Source organism: Gordionus sp. m RMFG-2023, chromosome 3, assembly GCF_954871325.1.
Source record: "Gordionus sp. m RMFG-2023 chromosome 3, tfGorSpeb1-WG-v2, whole genome shotgun sequence".
Classification (NCBI taxonomy): Eukaryota; Metazoa; Nematomorpha; class Gordioida; order Chordodea; family Parachordodidae; genus Gordionus; species Gordionus sp. m RMFG-2023.
In genome coordinates this window covers 19046223-19059527 of record NC_088777.1, presented here as the reverse complement: position 1 = coordinate 19059527, position 13305 = coordinate 19046223, and positions in this window count along the sequence as shown.

The following is a 13305-nucleotide window of genomic DNA, read 5'->3' as shown; positions in this document are numbered from 1 at the left end:
TAACGACTCTAATATAAATGAAAACTATACTTGTAGAACAAAAATGAGCAAGGCATCATCAATGTTTTAGCACCTAAATCCAGGAGGTTAATTCTTGACGATTTAAAAAATGGGCATACATATGCAATTCTAACAGATGCATCTAATAAGGATTAAAATATTTCCCTTGATCCTCCGCTATTTCAACAAAATTAAGGTCGTTTCAATAAAACTATTAAATTTTTTTGCCTTAAATAGTGAAAAATCCAAAGACATAGCTAACCATATAATGGTAAATATAGCAGATTCGAGATTATCAATAAATTGCATGTCAGCTTTCTGATCTGATAATGCCTCAATGAATTTGGTAAAAACAGAGTGTATTTACAAAATTGAGTCAGCACAATGTTGGTTGCGATATGTTCCTAATACCCGCCATCGATAGAATTTTAAAATTTTATAAACCTTTTATTTCTTAAATAAAGATTATAAAAGCTGTCCTAACATTTTGAAAATTATTTTCAATTATGAATGGCAGAGGTATATTTAGGAATGATTTCACTAGGAAATCTACTACATGCTGTTGATGTGTAGTAGCAATCAGAAGAAAATTATGCTGCAGATGTGTTCATCTTTACAGTTAAAAATTGACAATAATTTTATGGCGCCATTGCTAAAACTTAATTATATTTTATTTGAGATTTAAATAATAGAACTAAATGTTTACCGTCGTTATTGAGATATTTATAAAATTACTGGCATGACATATTATATAGTTGCTCGGCCTCTAATGTTGTTAAAGCAATCCGATTTCTCTCCTTTTTCCAGGCAGTCCTCATTAGGCTAAAAATGCACTCGGATGAGGCATTACAATGAGATAAGGAGAAGACATACTATCAAATTTTTCCCAAGCATGGGGATTTATTGTTGTTACGAAAAAATTCGACCCATTTCTCCTCTGCTTTTAGACCATCTAACTTATTCTGGCGAATCAAAAAAAATAGAGAGAATTACAATCTCCTCAAACAAGACATCAATGTCTTTCGGTATTTTTAATATATTAAATAAATTACAAAAACCATCAATTGAATGTTTCAGTTTCAAGGTAATAATATTTATAAATTTGTAAATAGAGTTATTAAAATCAAATTTTGATTGTAAATATTCTAAAATTGTTTTAATAAAAATATCTGCTTCATTTAAAAATGTATTAATTAGAGTAATTTGAACATTTTATTATAATATTTTTAGCAATAGCGCCATAAAATTTATTCTTAATTTTTAACTGTAGAGAAGAACAGAGCTGTAGCATGATTTTGTGAATCTTTATTAATAAGAATATTCTGATTGCAACCGAATATTAACTGCATGAAGTAGATTTCCTACATGTGAAACTAATCTCAAATATGCTTCTGCCATTTCATACTCGAAAAAATTTTTCAAAATTTTAGGACAGCTTTTAAAATCTTTATTTAAAAAGTATTTTTTTTAAGGGATTGTAAAATTTTAAAATTCTATCGATGGCAGGTATTAATGATAACAACCTGATAAGTACATATCGCAACAACTCACACCATTCCAAGTCATACCACTCCACCAACTCTTTTAATTCATTAACTCTTTTAGTTAATGAATTAAATTCGTTAAAACATTTCATCACAATTAATTCGACATCCACAGATATACATTGAATTCTTGCAGGAATCATGTAGTATATGGCATATACAGCCAATTGGTATTAATTCATTATTGTGCTGCCTCAATTCGGTAAATATACATTGGTTTTTGCCAAAATTTACAGAGGCATTATAAGCGCAGAAAGCTATGCAATTCATTGATAACCTTGAATCAGCTATATTTACATTATGTGGTTAGCTACATCGTTGGATTTTTCACTATCCGAGGAAAAAATTTTAACAGTTTTATTGAAATGTTCTTATTCTTGTTGAAATAGCGAAGGATCGAGGGAAATGTTTTAATATTTCCCTTATTAGATGCATCTGTTAGAATTGCATATGGATGCCCATCTTTCAAATAGTCTAGAATTGACCTTTAGGATTCAGGTATTAAAACACTTGTGATAGCCTTGCTCATTTTTGTTCTGCCACAAGTAAGGTTTGCACTTATATTGGAGTCGTTAAACATCATGAGAAAAAGATTCCACCCACATTGTGATGATATAGCTCTGTGAATGTTGAACTACATGATAGATGTATACGATTTCCGCAAATGTAGTTGCATCTGTATTATTTAATATTTTTGAGAATATTTTTATATTGCAATCGATATTGATATACTCCCCTGTACTGACTTATATGAATGAAATGATGTTGATTTATTATTGAATAAAAATAAAACAGGATAGAAAGAAATTTACAAACTAGACATGTTTTCCGAATAAATATTTAAAATTATTTTAAAAATACATAAATAATTAATTAATGTCTCTCAAAATTATTATTTATATATTAAAAATTTTAAAATACTAAAAAAAAAATTGCGAAAGAAATTAAAAAATTGCGATAAATTTTTACGGGAGATTTCCAATTGTAGTTTTGCGGGAGAGAGATGGCTGCGTGTAAACTAAAAAATTGCGGGAGTCTCCCGCTGATGGGGGGATACGTGGCAACCCTCGTGTATGCTATTGTTATTAAAATAACCATAATATATTTGGAAAAATTCTAAAATATATTCTAAATGAGCAATTATTGAATTCCGTTTTCTTGGAAGATTATATACTAAATTAATCTCATCCAATATTTAAATTCTTAGATTAATAAGCCATATATATATCCTCTGAATAAACTTTAGCTAAATATTTAATTTTTTCAACCAAGATTTAATATATCCTTAGAAAAATTTATTGAAATAGTATTTGTAAATTAGTTACATTCATTTTACGAATCATAAATTATTTTTAATTTTTTTAAAAATGAAGAATCGACAACAGCTGTTATTTTATAGTGATCCCCAATTGAGTCTACGTTATAATGAAAACATTAGTTTATCTAGGTACAAGTCTAGGTTTGCGAATCTCAAAATCATTTAATTTCGCTTTCGCCTCAACAATTGCATAAATATTTTAAAATGGCCATTATAATCTTTTAGATTTGTAAATGATAGTATAATAATATTCGCATTCTCATAGCTTCGATCTTTTAGATTTGTAAATGATAGTATAATAATATTCGCATTCTCATAGCTTCGCCCAAATACCTATCATTTTTTTAAAAATATTGCATACAATTGTGGTTTAAATAAATAACTTATTAATACATATTACAATGCTAAAAAAATTAACTGCGTTATGGAATCTAATAAAGTATCTGTTTCTGGTGAAATATTTGTTTTAGATTATTTTAATATTCCAACAAGTGCATTAAAAATAAGCTCATACAGCTGGATGTCTGAGGTCATCTTATCGGATATGCTTTTGAAGTTTCTATTTACTTGTAATACATGAAATTTCAGAAATTATTCTATTCAGAAAATTCAGAATATTTAAATATCTGACCACTCTATTGTCTTATCATAGTTATCAATAGCGACAATTAAATATAATTTTTATTGGTTGATATAATTTTTTTGCATCCATCAATGTTTAAGTTTTAAAAAAAAATGCAGGGGATAAAATATCAATGCATAAGGAATAAATATTTAAATTAATTTTAACTTTTGCTGTTATTTGGAATATAATATAACAAATTTGAAATAAGCTATTTTAAAATTCACAGTTTCTAAAAACCTTAGATATATTATTTTAAAATCTTCGGTGAGGGGATTTATGCTCCCACCCCTGCTACCGATTGTATTCAGGTAGTATAAGGTATTATCGGATACTTATTGTCTCAATAAAAATCTATTAAATATCTAATTATTTATATATCAAGATTTAAAATGTACGATTATAATATTTGTAGATTGATAAGTGTTGCCTGATGAATCAAGGACCTTACATTCATCTTATTGCTTGTCCGCAATTAGATTCATTTTCTTAAAATTGAATAATAACAAATAATATTTTATTAAAATAAAATGAAGTAAATAATGATTATATACAGGGTTGCCAGGTCAAATATTTGAATTGCGGGAGAAATTTGGTATTATGCGGGAGAAATATGAAAATTGCGGTAGAAATATGAAAATTGCGGTAGAAATATAAAAATTGCTAAAAAAAATTTTGCGGGCTGGCTGGGATTTTGAATTGACTAAATTATCCGTCTATATTTTTTAATAATTTGTTTATATAAATACAAAGTCGGTAACTATTTTTCAAAATAACATCTTGATTTATTAAAATGTAATAATCAATAAAAAAAACCAACGATCTTTTTTAAATATAAAAGAATGTAAAAAGATAAAATTTTATTAAAAAAAACGATTTTAATTTTACAATTAAAAATATATTTTATGCGAATGTCCCGCAAAACGACCGCAATTAGAAATCTACCTTGTGTGTGTATAACATTATAGGGATAGGCGCTTAATTATCACTTATCACGTTTAAATACATAATAAGGTACTCCAAAAATAAGAAATAATACAGATGCAACTACAGTTGCGGCAATTGTAATCACTTATCTTGTAGTACAACATTCACAGAAATACTTATCATCAAAATGTTGGTAGAATCTTTTCCCATAATATTTAACGACTCTAATATAAATGAAAACTATACTTGTAGAACAAAAATGAGCAAGGCTTTCATCAATGTTTTAGGACCTAAATCCAGGAGGCCAATTCTTGACGATTTGAAAGATGGGCATACATATGCAATTCTAACAGATGCATCTAATAAGGAAAATATTAAAAAATTTCCCTTGATCCTCCGCTATTTCAACAAAATTAAGGTCGTTTCAATAAAACTATTAAATTTTTTCAACTCAAATAGTAAAAAATCCAAAGACATAGCTAACCATAAGGGTAAATATAGCAGACGAGATTATCAATAAATTGCATGTCAGCTTTCTGACCTGATAATGCCTCAGTGAATTTAGTAAAAACAGAATGTATTTACAGAATTGAGTCCACAATTTTGGTTGCGATATGTTCCTAATACCCGCCATCGATAGAATTTTAAATTTTATAACCCTTTAAAAAAATATTTCTTAAATATAAATTATAAAAGCTATCCTACCATTTTAAAAAAAAATTTCAATAATGAATGGTAGAGTATATTTAGGAATGATTTCACATGTAGGAAATCTACTACATGGTGTTAATATGTAGTTGCAATCAGAAGAATCTTAGCAAAGATTCACAAAATTATGCTGCAGATAAAAATTGACAATAAATTTTATGGCGTCATTGCTAAAACTTAATTATATTTTATTTGACATTTAAATAATAGAACTAAATGTTTACAGTCGTTATTGAGATATTTATAAAATTCCTAGCATGACATATTATATATTTGTTTAACCATTAGCTCGGCCTCTATTGTTGTTAAATCAATCCTATTTCTCTCCTTTTTCCAGGCAGTCCTCATCAGGGTAAAAATGCGCTCAGATGATATATTAGAATGAGGTAAGAAGAAGGCATACTCGCTTATTTTAAGCATGGGGATTTATCGTTATTACAAAAAAATTCTACCCATTTCTCCTCTGCTTTTAGACCATCAAACTTTAAGTATTTTGGCGAATCATAAAAGATAGAGAGAATTACAATCTCCTCAAACAAAACATCAATGTCTTTCCGTATTTTTAATATATTTATTAAATCATAAAAACCATCAATTGATGGTTTCTGTTCCAAGGTCATAATATTTATACATTTGTAAATAGAGTTATTAAAATCAAATTTTGATTGTAAATATTCTAAAATTGTCTTAACAAAAATATCTGCTTCATTGAAAAATGTATTAATTAGAGTATTATTTGAACATTTTAAATAATATTTTTAGCAATAGCGCCATAAAATTTATCAATTTTTAACTGTAGAGATGAACAGAGCTGTAGCATGATTTTGTGAATCTTTTTTAATAAAGAATATTGTGATTGCAACTGAATATTAACTGCATGAAGTAGATTTTCTACATGTGAAACTTCCCACATAATCTGCCATTTCATCTTCAAAAAAATTTTTCAAAATTTTAAAACAGCTTTTAAAATTTTTATTTAAGAAATATTTTTTAAGGGTTCGTAAAATTTTAATTCTACATTGGCAGGTATTAATGATAACCACCTGATAGGTATATATCGCAACAACTCACACCATTCCAAGTCAGACCACTTCACCATCTCTTTTAATTCATTACTCTTTTAATTGATGACTAAATTCGTTAAAACATTTCATCACAATTATTTAGACACAGATAGTACATTCATTGCCTTCTTGCAAGAATTATGTAGTATATGGCATATACAGCCAATTGGTATTAATTCATTATTGTGCTGCCTCAATTCAGTAACTATGGTTTTGACCAAAATTTTAACAGGCATTATCAGCGCAGAAACTGACATGCCAATCATTGATAACCCTGAATCAGCTATATTTACAATTATGTGGCTAGCTACATCGTTGGATTTTCACTATCCGGGGAAAAAATTTTAACAGTTTTATTGAAATGTTCTTATTCTTGTTGAAATAGCAAAAGATTGAGGGAAATGTTTTAATATTTCCCTTATTAGATGCATCTGTTAGAATTGCATATTGATGCCCATCTTTCAAATCGTCTAGAATTGACCTCTAGGATTTAGGTACTAAAACACTTGTGCTCATTTCTGTTCTGCCACAAGTAAGTTTGCACTTATATTGGAGTGGTTAAATATCATGAGAAAGAGATTCGACCCATATTTAATATAGCTCTATGAATGTTGAACTACATGATAGATGTATACGATTTCCGCATATGTAGTTGCATCTGTATTATTTATTATTTTTGAGAATATTTTTGTATTGTAATCGATGTTGATACTCCCCTGTATTGACATATATGAATGAAATGATGTTGATTTATTATTAGATAAAAATAAAAGAGGATAGAAAAAATTTTCAAACTAGACATGTTTTTCGAATAAAAATTTTAATTTATTTTAAAAATATAAAAATAATCAATTAATGTCTCTCAAAATTATTATTTATATATTAAAAACGTTAAATTACTTTTAAAAATAATTTCGGGAGATATTTAAAAATTGTAGTAGATTTTTGCGGGAGATTTACAATTGCGGTAGTTTTGCGGGAGAGAGATGTCTGCTGTAAGCTAAAAAATTGCGGGAGTCTCCCGTTGATGGGGTGGGGGACATGGCAACCCTGATCTCTATAGGCGTAGCCAGGATGGGTGGGGAATTAAAAATTACTGGGGGCTTCACCCCCATACTTCATTTTAGGCGGGTTTTCTGCCCGCTTTTGTCCAGCCTTCGGCCGGGTTACCTTATTCTATATATAGTCATAAAATATTTTTACAAGACAGGAGGTTTATTTTAATAAAAAATAAGCCTGGAACAAATATGAAATATATTTTTATTAGTTGATATGAAATACATTTTTATTAATTTATATAAAATATAATAAATTACTTGTATATTCCTAATCAATGATCTTGATAATAAATATAGCAACAATTTGCATTCAATTATTTAACGCCATCTATTTATTTTAGATAAAAAATGATATTAAAAATTAATTTTCACATTATTTTTGCCACAATGTCTTTAAAAGATATTTTCTGATGTCCTTAACAATATTTTATAGTTTTCTGTAAAATATATAATTCGCTATATTGGTAAAAATTACTTATGATAATTGATAAAATTAGATATATTGTAAATCTAAGCCATATAATATTTCACTGTTTGTATTGTGTTTTATTTTTTTTATTTAATTTGTGATTTAATTTTATCAATAGTTTTATATTTATATTTTACTTTTATTAAGATAATTAAATTAAAATTACTCCCTTTATAAAAAATTATATTTTATATATTATATCATTTAGTAATTTTATGGATCTATTATTAATAATTATAATACATTTCACTTTTGTCTTAAGACTTATCTTTGGTTTATATTCCATTTCTTAAAAAACATTTTTGGTTCACTTTTTTTATATATATAAATGCTTTTTTGGCAAGAATGTATAAATTATGATGAATAGTTTTATAAAAAACATCAACTTTTACATTCTTTCTTTCAAATTATTGTTTAAGATATATGTATACATTTTTGGAGGTCAGGGAGTGGGGGGAGGAATATGGGGGATATTTTTTTATTAGTTTAAAATGATATTCACAAAAAGTGATAAATTTCTGAAGGAAGGGGGGGTTCCTATTGCCCCTCCCCCATTTGCTACGCCTGTGCATATCTCTATTTCCACAAATAAAAAATAATGATATAAAAATATGACTAAAATTAAAATATATATTTTTTTTATTGCATTTTAATAATAATAACATTAATACTGTCATCCCCAAGTCTAGAGCGACGATGATAAGTTTTGCTGTACTAAAAAATCCCTCAACACTTGTAATTGAGGGCAATGCAGTATTAAATTTAATATACATATTTTTTATATAAATAATTATAAATATTCTTCTTTTTTAAATGTAGTAAATTTTTTATTTTTAAACGGTTTCAATTTAAAAAATTAAATACAAATATGAATAGTATCAAATTAAAAAAATTTTTTTAAAAAAAGCAAATAAGAATGTATTAAAAAAATTTATAAAAAATAATATATATTATATATTTTATAGATAAACATTAAAAAGAACTAAAAAATTAAAAAGAACTTTAAATAAAAATTTTAAAAAAGATACATATCACCCTAGAGAGGAGTGAATGCTTAAAAAATTAAACCAGCAGATTTCGAAAGATCTACTGACGAAAGTAGATCCTTCGTTAAGGTCCCCTGTGATTTGCCTCATTTTTTTTTGTATGGTTTTAATGAAATTCAGGGTCTAACTTCCGAACATCCTAAGGTGTTGGTAACGATTGGTAAATGTGTTAGTAAGGCCTGCATATTTGATTATTCATATATTTTAAAAAAATGCGTGTAATTTCGTAATGTTATTTATTTCAAATCATCATTAGTAGGTGGCATTTTGCTAGGTCAGTCAAAAATTATAACAGTAATAGTTAGAATAAAAATTATGAAGGCATAAGTGCTATAAATGGTCATATTTGTTGATTGGCCAGGCCACCACTCTTTAACTTTTATCTATTGTATCTCACAAAATTTTTCAAAATTTGAAGGGAATGAAATAAATATTTAGAATCTTTTCATATAATTTATAAATATAGGAATAGATGAGTGAATAATTTTAAATGTTTAACATCCAGATAATAAATATAATAATTAACAAAATATTATATTAATAAATGAGTGACAATAAAATGAGATGTAAGCATTAATTATTTAATTATTATATCATATAATTCTAAAATAATATCTTATGGCTAGTTCAAACATTCAAATTTTGTTTAAAGAAATAAAAAAAATAGGCTATACATAGATATTAAATTTGTTTGATATATTACTTTTAAATGTCATGTTGAAGCTACTTTGTTTGATAATAAAATCTTCCGGCAAATCTTACAAATAAATTTATACCCTGTGCAAATTTTTTCTGTACATATTTTACAAATTTTGTAGAAAAAAAAATCCATATTATCATTGTTTTCCAGGGAAATTACCTTGTCGATATGATCTTATCAAAATTATTTTCAATATCAACCTCTATCGTCGACATTTTAAATAATTTTGGATGAATTTATAATGTAGTTTTTTAAATATGAATTTATTTTGTGGATTTTAAAATATAAATTTAAATTTGAAAATAAAATAAAATTAAATAAAAAGATTATGATTTTACAATTAATTATAAAATTAGAGATATATTTTAATCATTTTTATGTTGTATTTATTACAATTTCTAAATTAGTAGCGAGTATTGCTCTTTTTTATATAAATAACGTGCTATAGTAGTCCGCTACTTTTTAAAAAATACGCTCACATTCATCTAATTGGAATAAGTTAATTTGGGGGAAAATTTATATAAGGAGCTCTTTACAATTTTGTTGGAAAGCAGCACATACTTGTATGCACCGTAATCTTAAGTAACAAACAATCACAGCGCCTAGGTCACCAGACCAAACGTTTGATTGAGGAATTATAATTTTAAAATTGTTAAAATATATTATTAATTAATTATAGGGATATGTTATATATATGATATATGATGATTGACATGGTGTACATTAATAATAAATATTTGAGCTGCATAACAATATGTTTTCATTATTTTTTATCGAATCAAATTTTTGTAAGTTTAACTAATTTTTCCATTAGCAAAAATTATAACTAAATTTAATTTCTTAAAATAAGTTAGTCCATCAAAAATATTGCATAAAATTGTTGTAATTGAAGTTTTATTTGTTATATATTTTGATGTAATATCAATAATATATATTATATATAAATACTTCGAAGATATGAAGATGATCTATAATCAGGTGCGTCACTACCCTTTACAATCTCAGGGGGGCTCAACTAAAATAAAATTTATGGGGGGCTTCGCCCCCATGCCCCCCAATTTGCGGGCCGCCCGGCTTCAGCCGGGTTTTATATTATTATATAATACTTTTTTTTAATTTGTTAACTCTGAATAATTATTCTGAATTTTAATTTTCTCCTTTATTATATAATGCATACAAAATAAACGGGCATAAATAATTAAGACAATACAAGACATATCTAAAAATAATATTTTTTAATACAAAATCTATTTATTACAGTATAAAATATTTTTGATGGTTGATATAAAAAAAATTTGCGTCTAAAGAATTACAAGTGATAAAAAAGGTTAATTAATTCATACATATGCCTCAATTATAATGGTTTTTAAAAACAACATAAGGCTATATAATTCTTAATAACTTACATTGACAAAAGGTCATGAAACTAATATAACTCTCTGTTACCATTTTAGACAATGTTTTATAGAATGGACTAATAAGAAATAGGCCTTACCAAATATACAATTCTTGAAGAAGAGAATATAAACGACCAATCATAATCATAAAACTATATGGTAGTTAGAGCTCCCTCTTAAATGACACGTTGGAAGCTAGATAAATAATCGAGAAAATTATTGTGAGATATTAAATTTCTAAAAGATTATCTTCCCTTTTTAATGGTATATAAACGACTACACAGTTGACCATTATTGCATATCTAAAATATGGAATCATATGCTCTCAGCAGCTGTAGTAATAATCTTAAATTACATACCCACACAAACAATAGATGCATTTATAGTCATAGCCATGACACTCATGGTATCCCATATCAGAATTTATTATGTTAGAATTGATGAAACAAAATCACTAAAAATCTTTAGAAGAGAGTATGCAAATATATTGAAGCCTTCAGTTATTTACACGGCAAGGATGCATATTAGAAATGAAACATTTTGTAACTATAAAATAAGAACCAGAGTGTTATCATGAAAGCAATTAAAATTTTATATATTATTGTCACGCCATCTCTAGTTGGTATATTATATTTTAAAATAACAGTAGTTTGTAACAATATCTAAAATATATTCGTATTAAAAATTTAACTCAAAACTGTTTTTCAAATAAGAAAAAAGTAGCTTTCCTAAAAACACGTAAAAAAAGAGAAGAATAGATATCTAAGTGGGATGTATAATAAAACGTTTAATTTTAATAATAAAATAAATAGATGGCGTTAAATAATTGAATGCAAATTGTTACTTATATTTGTTATCAAAAGCATTGATTAGTAAAATTTAAAAAATATCAACTGTAATATATTATAAAACTGTCAAATACGTCTGCAAAAGTGGCATATTACCTAATATTTTTTAAATAATTATATATAATAGATGATTATAAACTACATGTTTACTTATTTTTTATAAATAAATCTCTTATACTTATTTGGATTTGGACCTTGAAAATAATTTTAGAAAGATACATGATAATTAAATTTAAAAATCAATAATATAGTTGATTAGTGATGTTAAACTCGGCTAATTACAATTAAATTTGTTAATTTTCAATGAATATGATTACATTAATTTAATTAAGGTTATATAATAATTTAAATAATAATAGTCAATTAAAATTCAACTGTTAATGCTAAATTAATATTTAGTGAGTGATATTGATATATACACAGAATTTGATAGCAAAATGACATAGAGAAAATTTAATTTATATGTATTAATCTAATCTAATAATTAAAATAGTATTCATTTAATAAAAATTTAGATAGTCTTATTAATTTTTAAATAATAAAATTAAATCTATATATTACTCAATAGAAATATAAAAAAATTTTTTTAGGGAGCAATTAAAAAAATTTATTTTTAGTTCAAGGGGATATTAAGGAGTCATTAAAAAAAAAATTCCTTCAGGGGGCTATTCAAATTTTTCAGGGGGCTCGAACCCCTGCGCGCCCCCTCCTAGCGACGCCACTGAGTCGCACCACCTCTAGTTGGTATATTATATCTTGAAATAATAGTAGTTTGCAAAAATAACAAAAATATACTTGTATTAAAAATTTAACTCCAAACTGTTTTTGAAAAAGAAAAAAAGAAAAGATATCAAATTACATCTATTGTAGGATGAATAATAAAATGTTTAATTTTAAAAATTATTTATAACTAATTAGAGGGCGTTAAATACTTAAAATTTATTATAATATTAGCTGTAATATATTATAACTGTCAAATACATCTATAAAAGTGGCATTTTATCTAATATTATATAAACAACTGTATATAATAGAAGATTATAAACTTTATGTCTACTTACTTACTTTTTATTATATTTATTTGGACTGAAAATATTTTTAAGAATAGGTATGATAATAAAATTTAAAAATAAATATACAGTTGATTAGTCATTTTGAACTCTGCTAATTACAATATTAAATTTTTTAGTTTTCAATTAATAAAAGATTATATTTATTTAATTAGGGTTATAAAATAATTTAAATAATAATAGTCAATCTGTTAATGCTAAATTAATATTTAGTGAGTGATATTGATATTCTATTTTTAATACAAATTTGATTGCTAGTTGACATAGTGAAAATATAATTTATATGTATTAATTTAATCTAATATTTAAAATAGTATTAATTTAATAAATATTTAGATAGTCTTATTAATTTTTAATTAATAAAATTAAATCTATATTTTACTTAATAGAATTATAAAAGAAATCTTTCATGGGGCAATCAAAAAAATTTACTTTTTAATTCGAGGGGTTAAGATTCCATTAAAAAATAATTTTTTTGCTTCAGGGGGCTATTCAAATTTTTCAGGGGGCTCGAGCCCCTGCGCTCTTCCCCCT